The following is a 7,059-nucleotide window of genomic DNA, read 5'->3' as shown; positions in this document are numbered from 1 at the left end:
ATTGATTAAAGTTTATGTTTTTGCATATCAGTTGTTCCAGCACCATTTGTTGAAAAAACTCTTCCCAGTGAATTACCTTGAAACTTTGTCAAAATTCAATTGACTATGCATGTGTGGATCTCTCTGTGGACTGTTTTTTCTCCTGATCTATTTTTCTATCTTGACACCAATACTACATTGTCTTAAGCTTTATACTATAGCTTTATAAATCTTAAAGTTCAGTAGTGGAAGTCTTCCAACTTTATCCTTATTTTTCAAAGTTATTTTGTTTATTCTACCTACATAGCATTTCTATGAGAATTTTGGAATCTACTTTTCAATTTTTGTAAAAAATTCTTACAGGATTGGATTTGGGAATGTATTGGATCTATAGACTAGTTTGGAGAAAACTGACATCTTAGCATTATATTTTCCAATCTATGAGCTCAGTATATTTCTCCACTTATTTAGGTATACCTTAATTTCTCCCAGCACTGTTTTTTAGTTTTTAGTGTACAGATCTTATACATGTTTGGTCAGAATTATCCCTATGTATTTCATATACTTAATGATCTTACAAATGGTATTTAAATTTTTTTTTTTTTTTTTGCAGTACGTGGGCCTCTTACTGTTGTGGCCTCTCCCGTTGCGGAGCACAGGCTCCGGACGCGCAGGCTAAGCGGCCATGGCTCACGGGCCCAGCCGCTCCGCGGCATGTGGGATCTTCCCAGACCGGGGCACGAACCCGTGTCCCCTGCATCGGCAGGTGGACTCTCAACCACTGCGCCACCAGGGAAGCCCCAATTTTTTAATTTTTAATTTTTGGTTCCTAGTATATGGAAATATGATTTACTTTTGCACATTATCCTGTGACCTTGTCAAACTCACTTACTAGTTTTAAGACTATTTATGTAGATTCCTTGGGATCATCTACACATCATGCCATCAATGAATAGAGATTGTTTTCTTTCCTTTTTTAAATAAATTTATTTTTATTTTATTTTTATTTATTTTTGTCTGTGTTGGGTCTTCGTTGCTGTGCTCGGGGCTTCTCTAGTTGCAGCGAGCGGGGGGCTACTCTTCGTTGTGGTGCGTGGGCTTCTCATCGCAGTGGCTTCTCTTGTGGAGCACAGGCTCTAGGTGTGCGGGCTTCAGTAGTTGTGGCTCACAGGCTCTAGAGCGCAGGCTCAGTAGTTGTGGGACACGGGCTTAGCTGCTCCGCGGCATGTGGGATCTTCCCGGACCAGGGCTGGAACCCGTGTCGCCTGCATTGGCAGGCGGATTCTCTTTTTTTTTAAATCATTACAATCGCTTTATTTTTTATTATATTAAATACAACATTTACAGTATAAAATGCATTTTTTCCTCCTCAAGCTTGCTTTTGGAAGATAACCCTTCAATTCATGCCATCACTTTGGGACATGGACATATCCTGGTGGGAAAGAAAAAAGGAGAGATCCTGGAAATTGATAAGAATGGCCCAATGACACTGCTCATTCAGGTACTGTGTTTGCACACATCCTAAACCACAATTCACACCAGAGCTGGAACCAGGGTGAGGCAACGGGGGGCACTTAGGGTGCAAAATTTAAGGAGACACTTACTATCAGGGTCAGGAAAATGCTGTATTAATCATCTATTGCTGTATAACAAATTGTCACAAACTTAGCAGCTTAAAACAAAAACATTCCTTATCTTATGGTTTCTGCAGGCCAGGAGCCTGAACACAGTTTAACTGGGTCCTCTGTTTAAGGTTTTGTAAGGCTGCAATAAGGGCCAGGGCTGTGGTCTCATCTGAGGCTTAACTGTGGAAGGATCTGCTCCAAGGTCACTCGAGTTGTTGGCAGAGTTCAGTTCATTGGGGATGCAGGACTGAGGGCTTCCGTTTCTTGCTGGATATTGGCCAGAGGCCACCCTCAGCTCTCAGAGGCTGCCTATAGTTCCTCATCACATGGGATTCCCCAACATGGCTGCTTGCTTCCTCAAAGAGAGCAAGGGAAAGAGGAAAAACAGGTACTACTGTGCCTTTAAGTAACTTTAAATAACATAATCATATCATCACATATGTGTAATCATGAACATCCATCCCCTTTGCCATATTTTATTGGTTGGTAACAAGCCACAGGCTATACCACACTCAAAGGGAGGTGGTTACACAAGAGTGTGAAAACCAGGAGCATCATGAGGGTCACCTGTCCAGCACAATCTGCCCTCTGGCCACCAATTATCATGTCCCTACCACATGCAAAATACATCCCTCCTCCCAAGGTCCCCAAGAGCCTTATCCCATCATAGTATCTGTTCAAAGTCCATAATCTCATTGTCTAAATCAGGCCCAGGTGTGGGTGGGGCTTCTTGGGTGTATTTCCTCTTGATCTGTCAAAATCTGGCAGGCGGATTCTTAACTACTGCACCACCAGGGAAATCCCGAGATTGTTTTATTTCTTCCTTTTCTTTTTTAAAATATATTTTTATTGTGGTAAAAATCACATAATATAAAACACTATTTTAGCCATATTTAACTGTACAGTTCAGTGGCACCAAGTACGTTCACATTGTTGTGCAACTCTCATCATCATCCATCTCCCGAATTTTTCACCTTCCTAAACTGAAACTTTGTCCCCATTAAACACTAACTCCCCTGGACTTCCCTGGTGGTCCAGTGGTTAAGACTTCGCCTTCCAGTGCAGGGGGTGTGGGTTTGATCCCTGGTCAGGGAGCTAAGATCCCACATGCCTCAGGGCCAAAAGACCAGAACATAAAACAGAAGCAATATTGTAACAAATTCAATAAAGACCAAAACAAAGTGGTCCACATCAAAAAAAAAAAAAGATAGGAACACTAACTCCCCATTCCCCCTCCGCCCCCCGAGGGGGGTCCCTGGCATCTACCAATGTACTTTATGACTCTATGAATTTGACTATTCTAGGTACCTCGTATAAGTGGAATCAAACAGTATTTGTCTGCACCTACTGTATATTGGAATGCATTTTTAAGGTTAACTTAATATATGTCCTACAAACAGATTGTACCTTCTTTTTTTCCCCTCTGCTATACAGTAGGTTCTCATTAGTTATCTATTTTATACATATTAGTGTATATATGTCAATCCTAGTCTCCCAATTTATCCCACCCCCCCTTTCCCCCTTGGTGTCCATACATTTGTTCTCTATGTCTGTGTCTTTATTTCTGCTTTGCAAATAGGTTCATCTGTACTATTTTTCTAGATTCCACATATATGCATTAATATATGATATTTGTTTTTCTCTTTCTGACTTCACTCTGTATGACAGTCTCTAGGTCCATCCACGTCTCGGCAAATGGCACAGTTTCATTCCTTTTAATGGCTGAGTAATATTATTTCTTCCTTTTCAGTGTGTATATTTATTTATTTTTTCCTGCCTTCTTGCACCAGCTAGGACTCTCAATACAATATTGAATAAGAATGGTGAAAGCAAACAGTCTTTTCTTGTTCCCAAAATTACATGGAAAGCATTCTGACTTTCTAACATTAAATATCTGTCTAGATGTCCTTTAGCAGGTTAAGGACGTTTCTATTCCTAGTTTGCTGAAGTTTTTTGTTTGTTTGTTTGTTTTTTTACCACATATGGATGTTCAATTTTATCAAATGTTTTTTCTGTATCTATCGAGATGACCATGCAGTGTTTATTCTCTAGCCTGTTAATATGATGACTTTCACTGATTGCTTTTTGAATGTTGAACAATGTTTGTATTTCTAGAATAAACCCTACTTGGCCTTTTTATATGATATCCTTTTAAATTTATTCTTTTTATATATATTGTTAGATTTGATTCACTAATATTTTGTTAGGGATTTTTGTGTCTAAGTTCATGGGAGATATTGATTTGTAATTTTCTTTCTTTGTAATGTCTTTTTCCGGTTTCTGGTATCAAGGTAATGCTGGACTCATAAGATGAGTTGGAAAGTGGTTCTTCCTCTCCTATTTTCTGGAAGAGATTTTTTAGAATTCACGTTATTTCTTCTTTAAATATTTGATAGAATTCTCCAGTAAAACCATGGGCCTGGAGATTTATTTTTGAAAGATATTTAACTATAAATTCAATTTCTTTAATATTGATACTTATAGGAGCTCTCAGGTTATCATTTTCATCTTTGATGAGTTTTGGTAGTTAGCGTGTTTTGAGGAATTGGTCCATTTCATGTAAGTTGTCAAATTTATGAGCATTGAGTTTTTTGTAGTATTATCTAATTATCCTTTTAATGCCTATAGGTTCTGTAGTAGTATCTCCTCTTTCATTCTTTTTTTTAAAACTAGTTTTCATTTAATGGTGGCATAAGTGTTTATTTATTTATTTATTTATTTATTTATTTATTTATTTTTGGCTGCATTGGGCCTTAGTTGCGGCATGTGGGATCTTCGCTGAGGCACGTGGGATCTTTCGTTGTGGCATGCGGGTTTTCTCTTCTCTAGCTGTGGCGTGCAGACTCCAGAGTGCATGGGCTTTGTAGTCTGTGGTACATAGGCTCTAGCTGAGGCGCACGAGCTCAGTAGTTGTGGCCCACGGGCTTAGTTGCCCTGCAGTTTGTGGGATCTTAGTTCCCTGACCAGGGATTTACCTGCAATCCCATGCGTTGTAAGGCGGATTCTTTACCACTGGACCACCAGGGAAGTCCCTCCTCTTTCATTCTTAATATAGGTAATTTTTGTCCTCTCTCTCTTTCTCTCTCTCTCTCTCTGGTCAGTTTAGGTAGAGGTTTATCAATTGTATTAACCTATCAAAGCACCACTTTTTAGTTTTATTGATTTCTCTCTACTATTTTTCCCTCTTCAATTTCATTGATTTTTGCTCTATTATTTTTTCCTTCAGTGCTTTGGGTTTCATTTACTCTTCTTTTTCTAGGATCTTAATCTAGAGAGTTCGATTTGAGAACTTCTTTTATAATATATGTATTTACTGCTAGAAATTTACCTCTAAAAACTTCTTTAATTGCACCCACAAATTTTTAAATGTTTTTCTTTCCATTCAGTTAAAAATATTTTCTATTTCCTCTTAAGTCTTCCTCTTTGACTCAGGGATTGTTTAGAAGTGTGTGATTAATTTCTAAATATTTGAGAATATCCTAGATATATTTCTAATATTGATTTCTGTTTCAATTACACTGTGGTCAGAGGATATACTTTGATGTGTATATTTTGCATAATTTGAATTATTTTACATTTGTTAAGGTGTTTTTTTTAATGACCTAGGATATGGTCTATATTGGTGTGAATATTCTAAGTGCACTTGAAAAGAATGTGTTTTCTGCTGTTCTTGGGTGTAATGTTTTGGAATATCAATTAGGTCAAGTTGTGTGACAGTATTGTTCAAATCCTCTCTATTCTTGCTTATCTCCTGTCTACTTGTACTATTGATTATTGAGACAAAGGTGTTGCAATTTCCAACTATAATTGTGGATTTGTCTAGTTCTTCTTTCAGTTCTATCAGTTTTTTGCTTGATGTTTTGAAGCTCGGTTGTTAGGTGCATGCACATTTAGGATTATTAAATCTTCTTGGTGAATTTACTTTTGTATCATTATATGATGTCTGTGGTAATTTTTCTTGTTCTGAAATCTACTTTTTCTGATATTAATAGGATGACTCTTGCTTTCTTTTGATTAGAGTGGCATATCTTTTTCCATACTTGTAGACAGTTTATAGTTTTTTAATTTTAAAAATTTTTATATATTTTATTGGTTTATATCATAAGTTTCATGTATACAATATAATATTTTGACTTTTGTATACACTACAACATGTTCACCACCAAAAATTTAGTTTCCATCTGTCACCATACAGTTGACCCCCTTTACCCATTTAGCCCTCCCACCACCCTCTTTCACCTCGGGTAACCACTACTCTGTTCTCTGTATCAATGTGTTTGTTTTGTTTGCTTTGGTTTGTTCATGTATTTTTGTTTTTGTTTTTATATTCCACAAGTGAAATCACACAGTATTTGTCTTTCTCCATCTGACTTATTTCACTGAGCATAATAACATCAAGGCCCATCCATGTTCTCACAAACGGTAAGATTTCATTTTTTTATGGCTGAGTGGTATTCTATTGTATATATATACCACGTCTTCTTTATCCATTAATCCATCAATGTGCAGTTAGGTTTTTTATATATCTTGGCTACTGTAAATAATGCTTTGATGAACATGGGGTACATATATCTTTTTGAATTACTGTTTTCCTTTTCTTCAGATAAATACCCAGAAGTGGAATAGCTGGATCATATGGTAGTTCTATTCTTAATCTCTTGAGGAATCTCCATGCTGTTTTCCATAGGGGCCACCCCGATTTACATTCCCACCAACAGTGTGTGAGGGTTCTCTTTTTTCTACATCCTCCCCAACACTTGTTATTTCTTGTCTTTTTGCTAATAGCCAATCTAATGGGCATGAGGTGATATCTCATTGTGGTTTTGACTTACATTTTCCTAATAATTAGTGATGTTGAACATATTTTCATGTGCCTGCTGGCCATCTGTATGTCTTCTTTGGGAAAGTGTCTATTCAGCTTCTCTGTCCATTTCTTTTTTTTTTAATATTGTTTATTTTTTAAACAGCAGGTTCTTATTAGTTATCTATTTTACACATATTAGTGTATATATGTCAATCCCAATCTCCCAATTCATCCCCCACCACCACCCCACCATCCCGCTTTCCCCATTTGGTGTCCATACGTTTGTTCTCTATATCTGTGTCTCTATTTTTGCCTTGAAAACCGGTTCACCTGTACCATTTTTCTGGATTCCACATATATGCGTTAATATACGATATTTGTTTTTCTCTTTCTGACTTACTTCACTCTGTATGACAGTCTCTAGGTCCATCCACGTCTCTACAAATGACCCAATTTCGTTCCTTTTTATGGCTGAGTAATATTCCATTGTATATATGTACCGCTTCTTCTTTATCCATTCGTCTGTTGATGGGCATTTAGGTTGCTTCCACGACCTGGCTATTTTAAATAGTGCTGCAATGAACATTGGGGTGCATGTATCTTTTTGAATTATGGTTTTCTCAGGGTATATGCCCAGTAGTGGGATTGCTG

This window comes from Physeter macrocephalus, chromosome 17 (assembly GCF_002837175.3).
Source record: "Physeter macrocephalus isolate SW-GA chromosome 17, ASM283717v5, whole genome shotgun sequence".
Classification (NCBI taxonomy): domain Eukaryota; kingdom Metazoa; phylum Chordata; class Mammalia; order Artiodactyla; family Physeteridae; genus Physeter; species Physeter macrocephalus.
Note: the sequence above shows the minus strand (reverse complement) of the source record.